Below are 24817 nucleotides of genomic sequence, written 5' to 3' on the forward strand. Positions count from 1 at the left end.
AATAAGCTCTGCTCAAACTCTCTGGCTGCACTTTTTAAATCAATAGACACTGCTTATTATTTCTGCCCAGTCCCAGGGCAAGAGAAGTGGGCTGTGATTGCACAGATCTATCAGTTCACAGCCGTGACGTAACATATTTTACTTTCAACGTCCTCTGTTTGTTTTTGTTAGACCTAAGCAATTTTTAATTTGCTATATGCTTCCCCTTCAATCCTCACCCTTTATTACATAATTGTAATTTCAAAGTGCCTATCTAATTCAAGTCATGTTTGCATGTCGCGGGACTTCAAAGGCAATGAAGGTCCTTTGGAGCATTATTCTCAGGTGATGTCATAATTTGTCTGCAATATTTCAAATAAACGCATTATGGGAGCGATGCTAAACACAACTGAAAGCATATAAATGAGCTGATTGGCAGCACAGGTCACTCGGGCAGGCATAGTAGTGTTCGCTGGTTTAATGCACATCCATGCTCCCATGCAGTGTAAATTATAAGATAATGGGGTGCAGGCAGTGGTTAGCTATGTTTATCTAATCCATTTCTATACGCCAGTTCCCATTGCTTTTCTTTCCTTGTGCTGTCTGTGGTGGTTCTGTGATCCTCCTGACCTCAGCCATGTGTTTTCACTTTTTCTTCTGATCTCAATTCCATGACCAGCGGGAATAAAATACAAATTGAATAGTAACTATTCACAGGCCGTTCTTTTCAAATGCTTGTTAAGCTCCCTTTGTCTTGTCTGATGGCAGAGAGATAAATTGTGTTGTAGTTTGTATGTTACTCCTTTGAGAAGCTTTCATGCCCCAAATGACTACATCACTCCTTAATGTCTAAAAAAGCAATGTGATTACCAGTTTAGGACCAGTGTGCATGTGTGTGTATATATATATATATATATATATATATATATATATATATATATATATATATACAAAAAGGAAAACTGATATTTATATACAGTTTAATAAATAAAAAAATTATATATATTAATTTTATATATATATATATAAATATATTTTGTATATATATATAAAGGTATTAGAACACCCCTTCAAATCATTGTATTCAGGTGTTTCAATCACCTCCATGGCCACAGGTGTATAAAGTCAAGCACCTAGGCATGCAGACTGCTTCTATAAACATTTGTGAAAGAATGGGTCACTCTCAGGAGCTCAGTGAATTCCAGCATGGTGCCGTGATAGGTTGCCTCCTGTACAATAAGTCCATCTGTGAAATTTCCTTGCTCCTAAATATTCCACAGTCAACTGTTAGTGGTAGTATAACAAAGTGGAAGCAACTGGGAACAACAGCAACTTGTAAAATGACAGAGCGGGGTCAGCGCATGCTGAAGTGCACAGTGCGCAGAAGTTGCCAACTGTCTGCAGAGACAATAGCTAAAGACCTCCAAACATTGTGTGGCCTTCAGATTAGCACAACAACAGTGCGTAGAGAGCTTCATAGAATGGGTTTCCATGGCCGAGCAGCTGCATCCAAGCTTTACATCACGAAGTGCAATGCAAAGCGTCGGATGCAGTGGTGCAAAGCACCACTGGACTCTAGAGCAACGGTGATGTGTTCTCTGGAGCGACAAATTACCCTTCTCTGTCTGGCAATCCAATGGACATGTCTGGATTTGGGGTTTGCCAGGAGAACGGTACTTGCCTGACTGCATTGTGAAAAGTGTAAAGTTTGGTGGAGGGGGGATTATGGTGTGGGGTTGTTTTTCAGGGGTTGGGCATGGCCCCTGAGTTCCAGTGAAGGGAAATCTTAAGGCATCAGCATACCAAGACATTTTGGACAATTTCATGCTCCCAACTTTGTAGGAAAAGATTAGGGATGGCCCCTTCCTGTTTATCTGTTCCAACATGACAGCGCACCAGCGCACAAAGCAAGGTCCATGAAGACATGGATGAGTGAGTTTGGGGTGGAGGAACTTGACCAGCCTGCATATATATATATATATATACACACATACACAAATAAAGGCAAATAAAACCTATGTATGAATGGCATTCAAGTAAAACCAGGACTTTTAATTTTACAGGTATAAAAAGGGATGCTAGCGTGGTGGTACTACAAGCAGTAGTAAGTGGCAAGTAGGTCCTAGTCTTGATAGGTGGCGCACATGTCACAGGTCAGTCCAGAGACCATTAATCAAGAAGTCAGACAACAGTGTTAGTGCGTGCACGGAGCAGTGTGTGGTGATGAAGTTTCTTGTGAATGGAGGCATAAAACCTGCCGATATCTACAGAAGACTTCAAGCATAGTACAGTGATGAGACGCTTAGCCACAGTTAGACATTTGAATTGTGTAAATGTTTCAAAGATGGCTGTGTGCCCATCAGTGGCGATCCCAGCCGTGGTGGTTCCCAGCCCACAGAAGTCATTCCTGTGAACATTCAGCACATGGAACCCCTGATCCTGGACAGCTGACACATAATCTGTTGTGAAATTGCACAAGAGACAACTTTTTCTGTGGGAGCGGTGAACACAATGTTGATGAAGTTAGGCTGTCCTAGAAAGAATCAGGCTTACTGACAAATCTTTCATCTGACAAATGCCAACACTTTTGTTAAACGCTGGGATAAGTGTATAAATGGGGAGTATGTTGAAAAAATAAATGCAGTTTCCACTCCTTGAAATTTGTTCTTTTATTATATAAACTCAAAAGTCCCAGTCTGACTTGAATGCCCCTCGTATATCTATCTTTCTGTAATCTTTCTATCTATGTATCTTCATTTTTCACTCTTATTTTTGTAAGGAATTCCACCTTTTTCACATCAAAAAGGTGATAATAATAACAATAATAATGAACTTTCCTGAACTAAACTACATAACCTGGCTTCATGTTTATGTGATTTGTTTAATACAGAATATATTTACACAGATAGGTAGACAAACACCTGCTGAAGTTCATGTTGACCTAAGACACTTGTTGGGGAACATAACATATTTAGAATGTGTTTCTAATATAATATTATCAAATTATATTATTACAAAGTGATAAATACCAAATGACAGACTTGAGTAATGAGAAGGAAGTGAGACAGTATTTGGAAAGCTTCAGGTAAAATTACTTTCCTGGAAAACCAAAAAGAGGTGAAATATCTAAGGTTAAGTTTAATCAACATATTTTTCTTTTGCAATTCTTTTCATCATTGGCAGCTAATTAGAGATCACATGGACCTTTCTAGCCTGTGTTTCTTTACATCAAAATACTGACATAGACTGACATTTATTAGTAGATGTACAGCGAACTATATGTTTTTATAGCAGAAATAGGAAATATGCCATCCTATAACTTCTGGGTGGCTGCAGGTTATCATACAATGATTTGTAGTTTTGTGAAAGCTGGCAGAACATGGTAGGTTACATATGCTGGTAGACAGTGACCAAAAGTGACTTTTTTGCAACCATGTGTAATTTGCTCTTTGGACTGTAGAGAGTAAATTACTGGAAAAAAGTGTTAGCAGTCTTTAAGCCAAGCCCCCACCACCTCTGTTTAACTCATCCATCCTATTTGCATGTCACAAGAGGCCAGTGCTGTTTATTCAGCTTCTCTGGAAAATGAAAAGCAATTTTGGGAAGTTAAAACAATCTTTTATTATTTTTAGAATTGTTTACCCAAGACTCCCCTTTCTTTTCCAATTGTCTTGAGATATTAAAAAAGAGAAAGAAGATGATTTTGGAAGGCAAGAATTAACAGAATACATAATTAAAGTATAACTGCACTTTCATGAAAAATTATACCTTGGTAATTGACAGCATTTTGAAAAATGCCTATATATTGGGTTGCCTTTTTGTAAAGTCCTCCTGGTTCTGAATACTTCCTGCTGAGCTCTAAAAAAATCTACTCCTGGAAGAGGGTATTGCAGGTCTCCAATCTTTAAACTGAACCCTCTAGTGGTGGCAAAGCCAGAGTTATCTTGAGGAAAGGTAACTTATCATGCTGCCATTTAAGGTTGGGTCTACATGGGTGAGGCACTTATCAAACCATAGGACATCGGAAATGGTCTAAACTCATAAGCAGTGCTCTGGAATTTTGAAGTATCACTTACGTTTACCAGGAATTTTATGGAAAGTCTGAGTACTTCCTGCTGTGCTCTGAAAAATGTACTCCTGGAAGATCTACACGTGGGGTCTTCTTCATACAGTTCGATCACCCAAGTGATGTTGCAGTCCCATTACTATATACTTTTACAGTTCTGTAACTAAAAGTGAAGTCAGTACTGCCAACATGTAAGCCTGTATTTTACATAACATGTTATATAACATGTTCAAGTGTCCAATATTGATTGCAATCTCGGTGTTAGATTAGCGTTGACTAAAGACTATGTTGGTGAGTAGGGATGAGTGGAGTGACTTTTTATTTACAAAATTACAGATTACCTGGTTTCACTCACTGAGCTGCTTACGTGAAATTTGTGTGAAAAAACTATTCTTTATTTCTTAATTTAGAGGGTGGGGGTTTTGTGTGTGTGTGGGGGGGATTTTAGAATTTGATTATCCACTTGTGGACCAGTGATGTACCAGTATGTCACTGGACTTCAAGCAGTTATACCGGGGTGATGCCTGCAGCTGCAGGCATCACCCTGGTACCGTTTTTTAGAGCCAATGGTTGGCTCTGGTTGGCTCTCTGGGATCAGCTTTGATTGGCTCTCTGTTACAGAAACCCAGAAGTGATGACCTGACATCACATCCGATTTACCCAGCACTAGACCATGCCATTTTTAAAAAAATGAAAGCATTCAAAAACACAGATCTTGGTGTTTTGAATGCTCTTAAGTGCAGAAGAGGGACTTGGGGTCTTATAGACCCCAGATCCCTCCATAAAGAATAACTGTCATGTGCCTATTGCTGCCACAAGTGATGTTTACATTCCTTATGACAAAAATAGAAGTGATAAAAAAATGTAAAGCAACAGTGTAAAAAAAAAAAAAAAAAAATGAAACCGCGATCATCTGCCATGTGAGATATCACCTTGAACGTCAGATCATGGGCAGTAATTCTGCAAAACTAAGGTGGTAACCTGTAAAGGCTATTATAGCATCAGCAATATATAATGTTTAGGGGTTATAACTAATTTTCTAGAAAAAATATAAAAATCTTTTAAAATAAAACTGTCAGAAAAATCCCTGGAGGTCAAGTGGTTATTATTTGTGTTCTATTGCTTTATGTTTTCTTTTCTTATTTTACTCTCTATGAAAGAAAAATAAAATGATAAAAAGGATGTATTTTTTGCAAAAGTGCAGGTCTAAGAAAGTTGAAAGGAGCTTAAAAACTCTATTGTCCTGATGCATTTTGCCACAATAGAAATATTGAACAGAAATCTCTTGACTTTCACTGAAATTTCAAAGAGGTGGAAACTCCTAATTTTGCACATCCTTAGTGGTAAGCAAACAGTCCACCAGTCTGTATTTTCACAGTGTGCAGAAATGCCAATTGACAAGTGCTTTATGTTGGGGAATTATCAGCCAGGAAAGCCCAAACCAGATGGGATTGCTGGCTGTGATTGGAAGGATCATTGTCTGGATTGACCAAGCAGCATTGGTAAACAGGATTTGGTGACAATCATTGGAAAATAGTTACTTTGAGCTTGTGCATCTAAAAAGCATGTACCTGCAAATCATCTCTCACCCGATCTTCTCCACCTGCTTTACATTAGCTGTTTTTTTTTTCAGGCAGGATTCCCCTCTCTCTTCCTCATGGAGAACTCTTATAAACGTTTCTTCGTTTATTCAGCCTGGTTTTCATTGCTCCAGTTTTGCATGGTTTGTCTTTGTTTAGTTTATTAACCCACAGGGTTACTTAAACTAAATATTTGGGTGGAATACTTTAGGATTGGATTTCAACGTTTTCTAACAGAATTATTGAGTTTTTTGAAGACACACAGAGCGTCCTGTGTCTGCTTTATTAGGTAATTTTACAGACTGAAAGAGATAGGAAAATTAGAAACATGCATAAGGGATTCACATGGGTTTAAATGTTGCTAATGTAGCATTTCAGATACAATTAAAATTGAACACCATATTAGGGTTTTTTTAAAAACACTTTTTAAATGTGTATAGTATTGGTCCAGCAAATTATCTGTTGACAAACCTATCTTATTTTTTTTTTTTGTAAAATGTGACCAAAAGCATAGAAATTACAATTTTACTATTGTCTAACAATAGCTCTACTATAGATATGTGTTAATGCTGGTCTATGACCCTACCTACTTCAATTAGCCTTCCAGCACAGATGAATTAAACTGGTAATGCAATCTGAACAGATGAGAATGCCACTTAAACTGTAGTTGGACAGATGGAAGGAGGAGCAGGGACTGCAGTATAGAGAGGGGAGAAGAGAATACACTATAAAGGGAGACAGTACAGTTACAATACAATAAAAAACAAGAGGATTAAGAGGGCCCTTCTCATAAGAGTTTACAATCTAATACGGTGGGGCAAGTAGTACAAAAGGCTATGACTGTGCAGGATTAGCTGATGGAAGCGATACATGTTTAATTGGAGGCATGACAGTCTTCCCTGAAGAGATACATTTTCAGGGATCACCCAAATGCAGCCAGGGTAGGGGATAGCCAGACAGATTGAGGTAGAGAGTTCCAGAGGATGGGAGAGGCTCTAGCGAAGTCCTGGAGATGAGCACGGGAGGAGGAGACAAGGGAGCTTGAGAGCAGGAGTTCATGAGAGGAGTGGAGAGGACAGTTTGGGTGACATTTGGAGACAAGATTGGTGATGTAGCTGGGGGCAGAGTTTTAAATAGCTTTGTATGTCATTGTTAGCATTTTGAATTTAATTTGCGGGGCAATGGGAAGCCAATGGAGGGATTGGCAGAGAAGGGCAGCAGGCACTGAGTGGTTGGTAAGGTTGATAAGTCTGGCAGCAGCATTTATGATAGACTGAAGAGTGGATAGCCTACAGAGAGGTAGGCCTATGAGAATAGTGTTGCAATAGTCATGGCTAGAGATAACAAAGGAGTGAATGAGTAGCTTGGCAGTTTCATTAGTTAAATAGGGGTGAATATTAGAGATGTTACAGAGGTGAAGTCTACAAGCTTTTGACAGCGTTTGGATTTGGGGCTGAAAAGATAGGTCAGAGTCTAGGATTACACTTAGTATCCTGACTTGAAACAAGGGACTGATAGTTGCATTATTGATCTTTATGGAAAAGTCATGGAGGAGAGCACGAGTACGGGCAATATTATCAGCTTGGTTTTAGAGAGATTTAGTTTAAGGAAGTGGTGCAACATCCACGTTGATGTCAGTAAGTTGTAATGTGAGAGGAGACTGAGGTGAGGAGTAGAGAAATAGATTTGAGTGTCATCAGCATAGATATGGTATTGGAAACCATGGGAGTTAGTAGGGCAATTTCTGTGGAGTGCTGTGAGCGAAAGCCAGACTGTAAGGGGTCAAGAAGGTTGTTTACAGTGAGGTAGGAGCTAAGACAGTTATAGACTAAACATTCTAAAAGTTTAGAGGTGAATAGGAGCAGTGAGATGGAGTTAGATGGAGATGGAGTTAGAAATCAATGGCGATGGAGCTCACAGCTGTATATTATCTGTGCTCAGTTACCTTGCCTTCCTATCAGATTCACCCAGGGACAGACACAGGGCCTGTGAAGACTTGGTACTGCAACCAGCTGTTGCCATAGAGTGAAACAGTGTAGATGCCCATCCAGACTGAGCCACTCTGGATTGTTGAGAGCTGTTGTGTTTGTGCCATAGCGTCCACTTGTAAGAGAGCCAGAAGAGGTGCCCTTCAAATCTGAGGAAGAAATGGAGACTCAAGGTCTCAGTACACAGATCTGAAGATGTCATCGTAAAAATGAGTGACACCCCCTACCTCCTGACACGATGATGAGAGGTCTCTTTGCCCATAACCTGTGATAGAGACAGTTTCTTAATTCTGAGGTAACATAGCATGCATTGGTGGAAAGTTCCATTGCCTTATGTTATTAAAATTTCCATGCAAATTGTGATTTCCATTTAGGGTATTTGTAACTGGAATATTCTCGCTCTCAGTGGGGGAAAAAGTATACCCCGGTCAGCTGCCTCTTTAAGCTGCTCAGCCTGGGCATTGCAGCCTCACCACAGCTCAACTATCCTGCTGGTGATTGACAGGCCACATGGAGAGTATTGCCTATATTTGTGGAATGCTTTGTAAAATATTTGTATAAAAATGGTGATATAATAGAGATGAATAGTGATAATTCACTGCTTTGATGTACTCCCTCATAGAGAGTAAGAGATTACCTAATATTGAGAATGAAATGTCTGTGTCAAGTGAACAGAGAATCATAAATGTAAGTGGGGTGGGAGATGGAGACAATAAATCTCCGGATCCTTGTAAGAAGGTTTTACTGGTACCACACCCCTGATTTGAAACACAATAAATAAAACCCTAAGCAAAAAAGCTAATCAGGTTTTTAAGGTACCAAACCATATATAACAAAAACTATACAAAAATAAGAAAAAAGAGTTGAAGAAAAGTTTACCACCTTTTATTAGTTAACTAAACCACCATATTGGTGGGGGATGACAATAGGACACAGATCATAATAGGCCCAGGTGTGCTGTATAGACAGTACTACAAAATGTAACCTACTGACAATAAATTACAGATTGAAATAATGATACTCTTAAGATGATTCCTTGACATCTTTGGTGCCAATAAAATACTCAGTTAATTGCTCCAGCATTTAAGTACAAGTGGATACTTTGTTTGTTACTCCAACGCGTTTCATTGGACAAAACCCACTTCTTCAGGGAGATAAAGTATAAATTTCTAAAATAGAGCAAAAATAGGCCCAGAACACATTATGAATATATGACCATTATAGTACATAGAATTAAAAAAGAAAACAATGAAATAGAAGGCTGACAGCATTTACCGGTTGATGATATTGATGAACTCCCATAAGACCAGTGCATAACATATAGGGCATTTGATTTACACCTGGATGGAAAGAGGCCCTCAGCTAAAGGTATCAGTGACCGCCAGTCATGTGGAGCCGTACATCCACCATGAAAAGCTGAAATATCATTATAGAAAATTTCATAATGAAATGGTCAATGGTGACCCACAGTATTCCAATCTACACCCCTACTCCCTAAACTAGTAATTAGTCAAAACCCTGCAAACAGGGGGGGAATCACCAATAGCAGAGGGAGAAACAGCCAAGCATAATCTCATACCCTCCACATCTATAACCACTTGGATACATATAAGTAGTACATCATAGTACAAAGATTCCCTTACACATAAAGACCACTAGTCACAGGCAAAGTCCATCCAGATACATACCACAATAGATAGTATCATAAAATATGTTGGTGACCATCCCAGGTGTGCGCCAAAGATAATAGTGAAATGGACACCAAAGATGCTTTCAAATATATGGGAGGGGGAATGAATGGCAGCATTCCTACTCCCCCAGTGTAGTCATAAATTGCACCTAATACTGACAGGCTTTAAATAGCAGTATATGCCACCAAATTGGCGGCGTTGACGCTGTACTGCGCATGTGCAGTGATGCCAAAGACGCACGTCATTGACGTCATGACGCCCGATACCACCGTGTCATGCTCTGTGGCGTCAGTGAGTCATATTATTGCGGCCATCTTTAAGAAGCCCATGATGTAGGACATTGGGCATTTTCTGCAGCTATCACCAACAGAAGAAAAAGCGCAAAGCACATAAATAAATAAAAGGAGCACTTATAATCAAAGTATCATGTTCACCAATTATACATTCAATCAGCACAAATGGAGTCAATTAAAGTCACACAAAAAGAAGAGAAAATAATAATATGCTCGAAATGCAATTGGTCCCATAGGGTCAATCTCATTATTACATTATGCTGTTATTATACAATATTTCCTAATAAATCCAACATATTCAGATAACATCAAAAAATCACAATCAATACATAAATATATACATACGGTATTGTGGATACATGTTAGTTAAACAAAATGTAAGAAATATCTAAAGAAAGAAAAACAAGAATAAAAACAAAAACAAAAATGAGCACAAACAGAGGGCTATATGATGTCTGAAATACTCAAGGCAAAAAAGGTTTGAAACTCAGTCATTCAGGTCCGGAGGCTGTGTTTCCATCAAATTATGTATCCATCTTGCTTGCTGAAGGATACAGCGGTCCCAATCACCACCTCTAGGGTCAAAATGGACTCTTTCCAGAGCAAAGAACTTTACACATTGTGCGATTTTGGTATGGTACCAAGTGCCATGTCTACCTTCGAGGGATGAAATTCCCCTGATTGAATAGCTGAGACATGATCATAAATCCTTTTCCAGAACTGACACTTGGTTTTGCCTATGTAGAAACTACCACAGTCATATAACATCATATAGACCACACCTGCCATTTGACAATTAACATAATGTCGTGCTTTGTGAGTTTCCCCATTGGGTAAAATATGGTTATATCCTTGAGAGATAAACTGACAGTATGCACAGCCACCACATACAAAGGTAACTCTGTGGCGACACGGGTCTGATCTACCTGATCTCATGAAATGACTGTGTACCAAGTCATCTCTAATTGATCTATTTCTACAATAAGTGATTTCAGGTTTCTCGTTCACAAAAGTGGCTACATTTGGATCGGCCTGTAACAAGTACCAATATTTATTAACAATATGACGTATTTGTTGTTGTTGTTTATTATATCGCATGATCAGTTTTGTTGTAGATATTGTCCCTGAATCATGGTCTGGTACCTGAAAGACAAGATCTACACGTGATTGATGATTTGCAGGAGAATATGCTTTCTTCAGCATCTTTTTCGAATACCCACGTGCTCAAAGTCTTGTTCTTAAGGCATCAGCCTCCCGTTTATAATCTGCCTTGTTGGAACAATTATGTTTAAGACGTTAGTATTGACTATAAGGTATGGGCCTGATCAAACTCTGCGGATGGCCAGTATTGGCTTGAAGTATTGTATTGCCAGCTGTAGCCTTCCAAAATAAGGTGGATCCAAGGGTATGATCCTCTCTAATGAAAATCTCAACATCTAAAAAGGAGATCCGTTTAGTGCCACATGTCATTGTAAAAGAAAGATTAAAATCATTTTCACCCAACCGTACAAGGAAAGCATCAAGAACTTCTTTAGTGCCAAGCCAGAGGATGAAGATATCATCATTGTACCTCTGCCAGGATAGAATGTGACATAGGTACATTGAGAGGGACTCATCCCTGAAAAGCTGATAATCCCATCCCACCAGGTACAGATTGGTGTAGGATGGGGCACAGCAAGTCCCTATGGCCATGCCCTGTACCTGGAGGAAATGGGAACCATCAAAGGAAAAATAATTGTTGTTCAGCATATAATCCAACAATTGTAGGACAAAAGAGTTGTATTCAAAATGGTCCCTACTTCGCTCTTGTAGGAACATACTCACAATATCCAATCCCTTCTTATGCGAGATACTACTATAGAGAGCTTCCACATCCAAGGTCACCAATAGAGTGTCAACTGGAACCTGTAGATCTTCAATAATTTGTAATAAATGAATAGTATATTTAATATATGATGGTAAACTTGCAACATGTTGTCTTAAATGTATATCTACCAAAGTACTGGCATTTTCTGTAAGACCACCACAGCCAGAGATAATGGGTCTTCCTGGGGGTCTATGGACATTTTTGTGCACTGTGGGAGGGGCATAGAAGTCATGGCCATTTGGTATTTAGATATTCCCAAGTATTCTTGGTGATAACATTCATCTGCAAGGCATTGTTGATAATTTTGTAATAGATCATCTTGGCCTTCTCTAATTCGTGCTGAGAGACTTTTTTCTATACCATGTAGTGTTTTGTAGAATTTGTTGACACATATACCTTTATTGATCACATGACATCACTACGATGTTACTTCCCTTGTCAGAGGGTTTGATAAGTAACTCCCTTCTATTCTTTAGTCTGATAAATGCCAACTGATGAGACTTGGTGAAATTAATACCAAGTGAAACCAAGGGGGACATAGCAGTGATTTCTTTTGTTGTCTGCTGCACAAAATAAAAAATATTGCCATTAAGAGATAATGCAGGAAAGATATTGGACTTGGTTTTAAAACTATCTTGAAGAAAGAAATAGGCTGCGGTTGTGAAACTACCTTCAGCCAAAAGTTTGTCCAAATCCCATTTGTCAAGCTTATCAATATAGTCCGTATTATCACTTTCCTCCTATAGTTCAATCAGCCCCTGCAGTGCTTTAAAGTCCTGTTTTTAGTATTTGGAAAAATCCAAGTTGGATAAACAACTTCTATGGGCTGTATTTTTGTCATACAACACTCTCAATAGTAATCGTCTTGCAAAGAGATGAATGTCCTTAACTGCCTCAAAGCGATCAAAATCTTTATCAGGGCAAAAACCAAGACCCAAGGATAGTACCTCTACTTCCTCTCTCCTGAAACTACAACGAAACTGAACATGTCGCCACAGAGGTACCTTTGTATGTGGTGGATGTGCATACTGTCAGTTTATCTCTCAAGGATGTAAGACCAAGAGTCGGTTCTGGAAAAGGATTTATGACCATGTCTCAGGGTATTCAATCAGGGGACATTGCATCCCCCATAAGTAGACATGGCTCTTGGTACCATGCCAAAAACGCACAATGTGTAAAGTTCTTTGCCCTGGAAAGAGTCCATTTGGACCCTAGAGGTGGTGATTGGGACAGCTGTATCCTTCAGCAAGCAAGATGGATACATAATTTGACTCACTGAGTTTCAAACCTTTTTTGCCTTGAGTATTTCAGACATCATATAGCTCTCTGATTGTGCTTATTTTTGGTTTTGGCTTTGTTATTGTTTTTCTATCTTTCTATATTTGTTATATTTTGTTTGTTTAACTAACATGGATGCACAATACCATATGTATATATTTTTGTATTGATTGTGATTTTTTGATGTTATCTGAATATGTTGGATTTATTTGGAATTATTGTATAATAACAGCATAATGTAATATCGGCACCAAAGATGTCAAGGAATCATCCTAAGAGTATTATTATTTCAATCTGTGATTTATTGTCAGTAGGTAACATTTTGTAGTACTATCTCTCCAACACATTTGGGCCTTTTATGATCTATGTGTCCTATTGTCATGCCCCACCAATATGGTGGTTTTTTAACTAATAAAAGGCGCTAAACATTTCTTCAACTCTATTTTCTTATTTTTGTATAGTTTTTGCTATATATGGTTTGGTATCTTAAAAACCCCATTAGCTTTTTTGGTTAGGGTTTTATTTACTGTGAACAGAGAATCATCTTTTGTAATTATTTGGAAAGCACAAGTGTATGATCAACTTTAAAGTGAACCTATGCTTCACTTTTTGGGGCAAAGCAACAGCTTCCCCTAAATGCCACCTCCAGCTGCTTGCAATCACGTTTCTTTTTCTTCCTGTCCCTTAGTTTGCCAATGGGAAACTAAGAAGAAGAAGCTGATCTGGTCATAGTTTATACAGGTGAAGGGCTTTCCCCTCAATCCAGAGCTGCATTGAGAAAACAGAGAGAAGTAAAGTCCTTACATACCCAAAAGTAGTGTATATTTCTCTATGCATCAAACAGCAGAGCCGAGCTGTGGGGGGGGGGGGGGGTTGAAGGTGGATGTGTGCAAATTGCCATTTACAGTGACTCTATAACAAAGAAAAAAAAGACAAACTTTGGAAGCTTTGGCACTTCCTGTAGTGCTAAAACTTCCTGCCCCTCCTGCACGTTTCTATTGGCCAGAGAGTCAGCTCATCATAGTGAGTGGCTAAAGTAATGTATAGGGGAGTGAGAGAGAGCAGATAGGCTTTTAGACTTTCAGGAAATATTAGAACTTTGCCTGATAAGAACAGCATTGGGAGGACAGAAGATGGGGGGACAGAAGTCAGCTGCCCTCTCTAGAGCTGCACCTGATAGTGGTTTGCTGATACCTGTTTGTTAAAGAGACAGAGTCTAATAAACTGAACCCAATGCTTTAGCACAGGTTTACTTTAATGTCAGGCATGGTTAGTAATGACCATGCCTTTAACAGCGATAGTTGTGTGACCATAGCTGTTAATGGCCAATCTATTAAAAATTTAGTTACCAAAATCCAAGAGCAAGATCCAGCAGTTTGGCTTCAAGATATATGGATCATTACAATTATTTCTAATTTTAGAAAATATGAATATTGCATCAGCCAAGAGAAAGATCTTCGATTTTAAATATTATGGAACAGCCTTTTGCATTAACACTCAAATGCAACCAATTTGTCATCATTATAACTCAACATAAATAAAATTACACCAGATTATGATTTATTCGTGATAGTATTAGCAAAAAAAAGTATTTAGGGAATATCTATTTGACAGATGTTCAAGCTCCTTAAAGACTTTCCAAAAAAGCTTTAAATGAAAAATGCAAAGATTAAATATATAGATTGTTATTTAAAATGGGTGATTTAGAAAAGTGAACCAGGGAACATTCTGATCACTCAGTATGAAAGCAGTAACATGTTTTAGGTTAGGCCCATGTGGATCCAATTAGCTTAACTTAGTTTAAATCTGCACAAGTCATGTAGACTGTTATAAAGAACTCAATATGTTATCAAGGCTAAATGCTGCAAGTACAACATAAATGACATGTAGGCAGTGGGCATGGGAAGTGTGGGTGGTCTAGCTCTTTCTCTCCATCCTTAGACTAAGATTTTTGTTAAAGGCTCTCAAAAGAACAAACAAAAGGTAGAAAGTAATGAGCCCATTTATAGTGTGATATCCAAAATTCAGCTGAGTATAAGAAGATCACTGGGGTAACTTGGATTGAGTGCATTAGGCCACACAGGACCAAGGCTGTAATTACGCACCATTCATTGCACTTCAGCAACTAGATTCATAGATACTGATGCTTTCTATATAATTATATTACATTCTGTTTGTTTTATTACAGCACTTTCAGGATGTTTTGTATTTTCTCTCTGACATTATCCTCTGATCTAGATAATTTGTACTGATGTTATATGACAAGGAAAGTTGAAGTTTTTGTTACTTCACATTGAGGCAGAACTGATATTTCCAGGCTTTGTTTGATACCAGTTCAACTTCAGAATGTTATAAATATACATTTACAGGGAAACAAACAACAAAGAAAACAAAAGTGCAAAAGGCATGAGCATAAGTGAGGTTAGTCCACAGCAGGGGCGGACTGATAACTCATAGGGCCCCCGGGCAATAGGGGATCATGGGGCCCCTGTGTCCTTGCCCAAACTCAAAAAAGTCTATAAAAAAGGTACCAGGGACATCTCATGGGGCCCCCTTCTGACCCCGGGCCCTCGGGCAGTGCCCAAGTTTCCAAATGGTCAGTCCGCCCCTGGTCCACAGGAAGCCGTTTAGTCATTGGGTGTCCTTTCACTGATGACTAAGCCATTATTATAGAAATCTTTAACTACTTCCCGCCCAGCCTATAGTAAAAGGACAGCTGGGGGAGCCTCTCATCATATGACCTCCTTCCGGATCGCGATATGGATATGATGGACTGGTAACTGGATCGCAACAGTCTTCCGCTGCCCACTAAGAAGGAAATGTGTGTGTGTAGGAGCAATATTATTTATAGAGCCCTGCTACGATCCAGTTACCAGTCCATCATATCCAGAGAGGGAAGCTCTTGTAAGCAGGCATCTGTACCCACCTATCCCTTAAAGGGACCTCTGGCCAGCTGGATCATTCTACACCTCTGAGGGCTCATAATCTTACCACCGTGAGGGAGAATCACCCTGAGTTCCAGTCCGGACCTATACCTGTGAAGGAGACCCGTGTTGTTTTACATATTGCGTAACTGAATTACGCTTCTGGTGAGTGCGTAATTCTTACCTTACCACTGGGAACACCGCCACTGGATTGAATTATTATACCACGTTATCTTCACTATATAGACTGTCACTAATATATGCTGTTATTATTGGGGACAATACTTATACTCTATATTTTTTTATTGATCAGCGCTGCACTTTTCTATTATATGTTTATGATGTGGTTTTATTTGGTTTCCTTGAGTGTCCAGCTGCTTATCTTAGAGCGCTCACTTTTATTGCTATTTTATTCTAAATAATACATCCTAATTTGGGTTATTTTCACAAAAGAAATGTAGCAGAATACATCTTGGCCTAAATTTATGAAGAACAATTATTTATTTGCAAACTTTTATAACAGAAACAATGAAACGTGTTTCTTTTCAAAATTTTCTATCTTTTTTTGTTAATTTAGCAAAAAAAAACCCAGTGGTGATTAAAAGAAATCTCTAGTTGTGTGAACAAAATGATAAAATTTTAGTTTGGGTACAGTGTTGCATGACCGTGCAATTGTCATGCAAAGTGTGAGAAAATTGGCATGGGCAGGAAGGGGGTGCCCGGTATTGAAGTGGTTAACTTGGGACTTTCACACCTAACGCAGTTGGATGCAGTTGGATGCATTTTGGACAGCACTCCAACTGCATAGACAGTCCAAAAGCCAGACTACCCTATGGGTATAGTTCACACCATTGCAATGCAGTGCAGAAAAGTACAGCATACTGCATTTTTCCGCAACGCAAACATGCAAAAAATGCATGCAAATGTACTGCAATGCATCGCGGTGCAGATAGAAGAACAAGGAATGAAAGAAGGTCAAATGCAAATAGAACTGCATTTGTCATGCATCAACTGCATGTAAACACATGTCCACTGCATGTAAAACGTGCATTAAATGCATGCATAGGTACAAGGAAAAAACATGCAGATATGTGCAGTTTCTGGTGTGAATGGGCCCACAAGTAAACCCAGTCACTAAAAATGTTTATATTTTAAAATCTGCAAAATACAATAAAAAATACACAGTGATCCTGCCTAAAAGTCCTTGTTTAGGCACTTATTGGGTAACAATACTCTGTCCCTGTCACCTAATTGTGTTTTGCTTTGTCACAAGTGACCATTTCAACACACATTACACAAGTATGGTCCACTGTTATCATTATAACAAAAACCACCCTGAGAAATGTTGTGCAGCCATTGTTAGAGAGGACGAAGCTGAATGAAAAAATGAAATAGGGTGAAAACCAATATTTTATGCTATGGCATTTAAAACAACAACATGTATTTGTTACTGAAACTATGTCGATCGAGGGATGAATGTGTGTCGCTTTTGATGCACACTAGGCACTGCACAGTAATGGGGTGGGGTGTTGGGTGCAAAGGGGAACTACAACAACTGTTCAGCAACAAGTGCCTGCTGCACAACCCAGTCTAAAAAGGGACCCTAACAAGACTAATTCAATTAAAATATACCCACCAAAAATAAATAAATACTGTATAAATAGATCACAAAAGAAAAAAGCTGCAAAGGAGTGGCACAGAGTCTATCAAGCAAGCACACATACTGCTGATACATCATGGCACTGCATCAGGGGCAGACTGATCATATGGGCATCTGGGTACTGCCCAGGGGCCCAGGGTCAGTAGGGGGCCCCATTAGATGCCCCTAGTACCTTTGATAGGCTTTTTTGGGGTGTGCTTTGAGTGTGGGTGAGGACACAGGGGCCCCATGATCCCCTATTGCCTGGGGGCCCCCATGAGTTGTGAGTCCGTCCCTGCACTGTGTAGCAAAGTTTTGTTCCTAAACAGATTCGTCAGCTTTCCGTAACCAGCTCCAGTACTGACTAGCAATATTGCTGCTGGCTTGTCCATTTTTCAGATTATTGGCTCTCAGGGACCCATCTGACCAGTGACAAGGGTTATGCAGTACATTATGAGAGAGATTTACTAAAACGTCTGCACTCGGAAAATGGTGCAGGTGTGCATGGTAGCCAATCAGCTTCTAACTTCAGCTTTTTCAATTAAGCTTTAACAATAAAACCTGGAAGCTGATTGGTTTCTATGCACGGCTGCACCAGATTTTGCACTCTCCAATTTTAGTAAAGAACTCACAAGTAATTTTTCAGTCATAATATCACAAAGTGTGATTTGAACCCAGGTTGGCTCAAACTAAATCCTCATTCCTACATAGCACAGTTTATAAATATTTTTAGTCTTAATTTAGAATATAAAGGGCTCAATAAACCAAAATGTAAATGCAGTCACGCAAATAGTTATGGCTTCCTCTTCACATGTTTACCTGTCTAAACTTAACTGCTTTGCTCAAAAAGCTTATTGTTTACAGATGTGGATAGCTGAAGATCACATTGCATTATTGCATAATTTAGCTGAATGGCAGATAAGTGAAGAGTTACAGCCAAAAGTTCCTAAGCCAAATAAAGCTAACTGAGCAGCTGTACGTTCAGAACCTTCCACCATAAAAAAAAACAAAAACAGCTGATTGATGGGGGCGTGTGTTCTAGTTTTTCACTTTCCACCTATAAATGGAAGAACTGTGGTATAGATTTTCTTTCATATTTATTCATTTTCTTCATATTTACTGTGAAGAATTTACATATTTCAAGTAATTTTAACAGTAGTATTAATAACAACTGACACTGTTTAATCTGTGAATGTTGATTTTTTTTTTTAAGTTTTATTTTGAAAATACTTTTTATTAGATTTTCCATTTTAAACAGATGAAACAGTCGTACAGTGCACACAATATACATGAATGACCATTCCACCAAAGTACACTGGTATATTGAATAAGAAGTAAATGGAAACTTACAACCAAAAAAATATAAAATACAAGCAAAAGAAAAATATACACTTCAATAACAGTCACATAAATGGGAACAAATGATGCATAAGTGTGCAAAAACTTCCAGTAAGAGCATCTCCAGTGTCCATCTTCCATAATCTAAGAAATATAATATAGTCAAAATTCATACAAACAAAAAAGAAAAACACAAATAAGGCTAGCAGTTAAATCTATTAAATGTATCACTCATACATACAAATAGCAATGGTTACAATACTATATGTCCATATTACAGTATATCACACAGCTCAAATGCTAATAGTTTACTCATGGAACCATACCATTTAGCACTGAAATAAAGTGTGCATAACAAGGATGGCTGGTGCTAGCCCAGGAACGGAGAACCATGGGTCCCACAGTTTATAAAATTCATGGGGATAACCTTTACATTAATAGATATGTTGTTTTCTCAATAAAATTGTGTTAACAGTAGAACACCACTCTTCTAGAGAAGGGGGGCTTCCTTTTACAGGCAGTAAAGAGGAGTCTAGCTACCATAGCCCTGATCTCAGGAGGATTGACGTCCTCATCTAAATATCCCAAAATTCAAATTATGGGATCAAGAGCAACCTGTATACTAAATACTATGTTATTAGTGTCCACTACCCCATGCCAGTATGTGATTAGCTTGGGGCAATTCCAAACAATATGTATTCAATCTGCTGGTGCTCCTTGGCACTGGGGAATGTTGATAATTTGATTTAATTGTTGAAAATTAATTTTATCATTGAAAAAATTTTGATTTATGGTAATAATTTGAAAGTATTTAAAGTTGGAACTGCAAGACCTGTACTTTACTCATACTGGGAAACAACAGCTACAGTTGCAAGAAAAAGTATGTGAACCCCTTGGGATTACGTGGAGTTTTGCATGAATTGGGCATAAAATGTGCTCTGAACATCATCTAAGTCACAACAATAGAAGAACATAGTCTGCTGAACATATTACTACACAAACATTAGATGTTGCCATGGTTTAATTGCACATAACATGTAAACATTCACAGTGCAGGGAGGAAAAAGTATGTGAGGCCCTAGCTTAATGACTTCTCCCAGAGCTAATTGGAGCCAGGAGTGAGCCAACCTTGACTCCAATCAGTGTGATGATATTGGATGTATTGCTGACAGCTGTCCTGCCCTTAAAAAACACACACCTGTTTTGGGTTTACTGGTTTCAAGAAGCACTGTCTGATGTGAACCATGCCTCGCAGAAAAAAGCTCTCAGAAGACCTACGATCAAGACTTGTTGACTTGCATGAAGCTGGAAAGGGTTACAAAAGTATCTCCAAAAGCCTTGATGTTTATGTGTCCACGGTAAGACAGACTGTCCCTAGGCGTGGTCGTCCTGTAAAAATGACTGCAAGAGCACAGCGCAGAATGCTGCATGAGGTAAAGAAGAATCCCAGAGTGTCAGCTAAAGACCTACAGAAATCTCTGGCACATGCTAACATTTTTGTTGACACATCTACAATAAGGAAAACATTAAACAAGAATGTAGTACATGGGAGGACACCACGGAGGAAGCCATTGCTGTCCAAAAAGAATATTGCAGCACGTTTGAAGTTTGCAAAAGAGCACCTGGATGTTCCACAGCACTACTGGCAAAATATACTGTGGACAGATGAAACCAAGATTGAGTTGTTTGGGAAGAACACACAACACTATGTGTGGAGAAAAAAAGGCACAGCACACCAACATCAAAACCTCATCCCCACTGTAAAACATGGCGGAGGGAGCATCATGGTTTGGGACTGCTTTGCTGCCTCAGGGCCTGGACGGATTGTTGTCATTGATGGGAAAATGAATTCCAGAGTTTATCAAGACATTTTGCAGGAAAATGTACGACCATCTGTCCGTCAACTGAAGCTCCGCAGAGGATGGGTGATGCAACAGGACAATGACCCAAAGCATACAAGTAATTCAACAAAACAATGGCTGCAACAGCACAGAATACGCCTTCTGGAGTGGCCCAGTCAGAGTCCTGACCTCAACCCGATTGAAATGCTGTGGTATGAGCTTAAGAGAGCGATTCACACCAGACATCCCAAGATCATTGCTACACTGAAACAGTTTTGTGAAGAGGAGTGGTCCAAAATTACTCGAGATCTTTGTGCAGGTCTGATCTGCAACTACAGGAAACGTTTGGTTGAGGTTATTGCTGTCAAAAGAGGGTCAACCAGTTATTAAGTCCAAAGGTTAACATACTTTTTCCTCCCTGCACTGTGAATGTTTACATGTTATGTGCAATTAAACCATGGCAACATCTAATGTTTGTGTAGTATTATGTTCAGCAGACTGTGTTCTTCTATTGTTGTGACTTAGATGACGTTCAGAGCACATTGTATGCCCAATTCATGCAAAACTCCACGTAATCCCAAGGGGTTCACATACTTTTTCTTGCAACTGTATTATTATCATTAGTCTTTATTTATAATTTATAAATATATATTACGCAGAGTTATACAACAGTAAAAAAGTCTGAATTATAAGCCCAAAATCCAATCCCTCTGACTGCTGTGGCATGCTTGCTCCTCTACTGAGGTCACATAGGACTGTCACAGGAAGGGCAGAGGTGCCTGTCTTATGGGCTGTGACAATTTGCCTTCACCTCTACTATGCTGTGTGAGAGGTAAGATGATCATATAAATGGTACCAGTGGTATACCTTAACAGCTTTCTGTCTGCCCTATAGCAGTAATACTGCTACAGGGTGGCACGAGTGCACAAAATCATATATATACAGTCATGGCCGAAATTGTTGGCACCCTTGATATTTTTCCTGAAAATCAAGTATTTCACACAAAAAAGGTATTGCATTAACACATGTTTTGCTATACACATGTTTATTCCCTTTGTATGTATTGGAACAAATATAAAACAGAGGCAGAAAAGCAAATATGACATAATGTCACACAAAACCCCAAAAATGGGCTGGACAAAAGTATTGGCACCCTTAACTTAATATTTGGTTGCACACCCTTTGGAAAACATAACTGAAATCAGTCGCTTCCTATAACCATCAATAAGCTTCTGACACCTCTCACCCGGAATTTTGGACCACTCTTCCTTTGCAAACAGCTCCAGGTCTCTCTTATTGGAAGGACACCTTTTCCCAACAGCAATTTTAAGATCTCTCCACAGGTGTTCAATGGGATTTAGATCTGGGCTCATTGCTGGCCACTTCAGAACTCTCCAGCGCTTCTTTGCCATCCATTTCTGAGTGCTTTTTGACGTATGTTTGGGGTCATTGTCCTGCTGGAAGACCCAGGATCTTGGACGCAAACCCAGCTTTCTGACACTGGGCCCTACAGTGCGACCCAAAATCCTTTGGTAATCCTCAGATTTCATGATGCCTTGCACACAGTCAAGGCACCCAGTGCCAGAGGCAGCAAAACAACCCCAAAACATCATTGAACCTCCACCATATTTTACCGTAGGTACTGTGTTTTGTTCTTTGTAGGCCTCATTCCGTTTTCGGTAAACAGTAGAATGATGTGCTTTACCGAAAAGCTCTATCTTGGTCTCATCTGTCCACAAGACGCTTTCCCAGAAGGCTTTTGGCTTACTCAAGTACATTTTGGCAAACTGTAGTCTTGCTTTTTTATGTCTCTGTGTCAGCAGTGGGGTCCTCCTGGGTCTCCTGCCATAGCGTTTCATTTCATTTAAATGTCGACGGATAGTTCGCGCTGACACTGATGCTCCCTGAGCCTGCAGGACAGCTTGAATGTCTTTGGAACATGTTTGGGGCTGCTTATCCACCATCCGGACTATTCTGCGTTGCAATCTTTCATCAATTTTCCTCATCCGTCCACGACCAGGGAGATTAGCTACAGTGCCATGGGTTGCAAACTTCTTGATAATGTTGCGCACTGTGGACAAAGGCAAATCTAGTTCTCTGGAGATGGACTTGTAACCTTGAGATTGTTGATATTTTGCCACAATTTTGGTTCTCAGGTCCTCAGACAGTTCTCGTCTCCTCTTTCTGTTGTCCATGCTTAGTGTGGCACAGACAGACACACAATGCAAAGGTTAAGTGAACGTCTCTCCTTTTTATCTGCTTTCAGGTGTGATTTCTATATTGCCCACACCTGTTACTTGCCCCAGGTGAGTTTACAGGAGCATCACATGCTTGTAACATTCTTATTTATCCGCAGTTGTGAAAGGGTGCCAATACTTTTGTCCAGCCCATTTTTGGAGGTTTGTGTGACATTATGTCGAATTTGCTTTCTTTCCTCCCTTTTTTTGTTTTGTCCCAATACACACAAAGGGAATAAACATGTGTATAGCAAAACATGTGTTAATGCAATACGTTTCGTGAGAAATACATGATTTCCTGGAGAAATATCAAGGGTGCCAACAATTTCGGCCATGACTGTATATGTGAGTTTGCATTTCCGGGTAGGGTCCCTACCTGTGCCGCTATTCACAGCCTCGGCTGTCAATCACTGGGCCCCGGGTAGTGATTACTCGCTGGTGATTAAGGAGCATTACCGATGGAGGGAGAGAACTGTAAGTAAACAATACAGTTCTCACCCCTGTCAGCTCCTGCACACTGCTATGCATGGCTTTGCATAGCCGAGCCATGCAAAGCAGTGTGCTTACACTGAAGCACACACACACACGAACACACACTAAAACACAGCACACAGCTAACCCTTTGATCGCCCCACATGTTAACCCCTTCCTGCCCAATGCCATTAGTACAGTGTCAGTGCTTTTTATTAGCACTGATTACTGTATTGGTGTCACTGGGGATGTCAATGACACCAAGTCAGTTCCCCCCAGTGTCAGAATGCCCGCTGCAGACCCGCGGTCCCGCTATAAGTCACTGATCGCTCCTATTACTAGTAAAAATATTAAAAAATACCAGTATATATACTGCCATTTGTAAATACTACGACTTTCACGGAAACCAATTTATTTACACGTATTTGGATTTCTTTTTTTTCTAGCAAAGACATGTAGCAGAATACATTTTGGCCTAAATTTATGACGAAATTCTATTTTTTAAATTCTCTTACTGGACATGTTAAATAGTAAAGTCAAAAATATATTGTTTTTTTCTCAAAATTGTTGCTTTTTTTTATAGCGCAAAAAATAAAAACCGCACAGGTGATCAAATACCACCGACTGAAAGCTCTATTTGTGGGGAAAAAAAGGACATAAATTTAATTTGGGTGCAGCATTGCAATTGTCAGTTAAAGTAACACAGCGCCATAATGCAAAAAAATGGCCTGGTCAGGAAGGGGGGTAAATCCTTAGAGGGCAAGTTAGAAGCACAATGCCCAGCAGATTCAGGATGCTGCTGCTTTTAGAGCACCACGGAAGGACAGAGGCAGGGCCCAGCCCCAACACAGGCAGTCAATGGCAGACTTCATCTGGATGGGGCTAAATGCTGTACCAAGTCTTCTGCATTTCAGAACATCATTACTGAAAGCACAGGGCACTATATTCTGGTACCACTTGGTACAGCATTCAGCGCCATCCAACTGTAGTCTGCTATAGACTTTGCAAGGCAGCCAACAGCAGGGCTGGATGGTGCACCTGTTCCTTCAAGAGCACTGAAACTCTGGGGGGGAATGTGCTGGAGCTGGACAGCCCTGTGTGTCAGGGGCATACGTTGTTCTAAAGCAAAATAGTTTAAGTTTGAAGCAATTTCTGTAAACATTGCTAAAAGATTAGGATTGTTTTAAGTGCTTGACAAAAAATACTTTGTTTTTTATTATCAGAATTACTGGATATAGCATGTTCTGGGTGAAAAGTAGAATACAGTAAAGAATGGATAGTTGCATCTCTGACAACCAGAGCATAAGAAACCTGCAGAAGCCAGAAGCTGAAATTAATGGTTTCAGCAATGGTTATTTGTACACTGGGAATGGAAAAATGGAGGAATTTTCTGAAATGGAGCATGTTCTAACTTCTTGTATGACGGTCTCCAGAGATCTTATTTACGAACATGAGTACAGTATAAAGAAACGGAACTGAGAACAAATTCAGGGTAAAGAATGCTGGTGATTACAGGTTGATAAGATGTTGTAATGGATAATGCAGATTATTTATATGCAATCTATTTGCAATATTAGAGATTCCTATTCCAAACATTTTAAATTTTCTAACAATTTATAAAAAAA

The sequence above is a fragment of the Staurois parvus genome, unplaced genomic scaffold (assembly GCF_062004578.1).
Source record: "Staurois parvus isolate SC_StPar_1 unplaced genomic scaffold, SC_StPar_1.0 ptg000392l, whole genome shotgun sequence".
NCBI lineage: Eukaryota > Metazoa > Chordata > Amphibia > Anura > Ranidae > Staurois > Staurois parvus.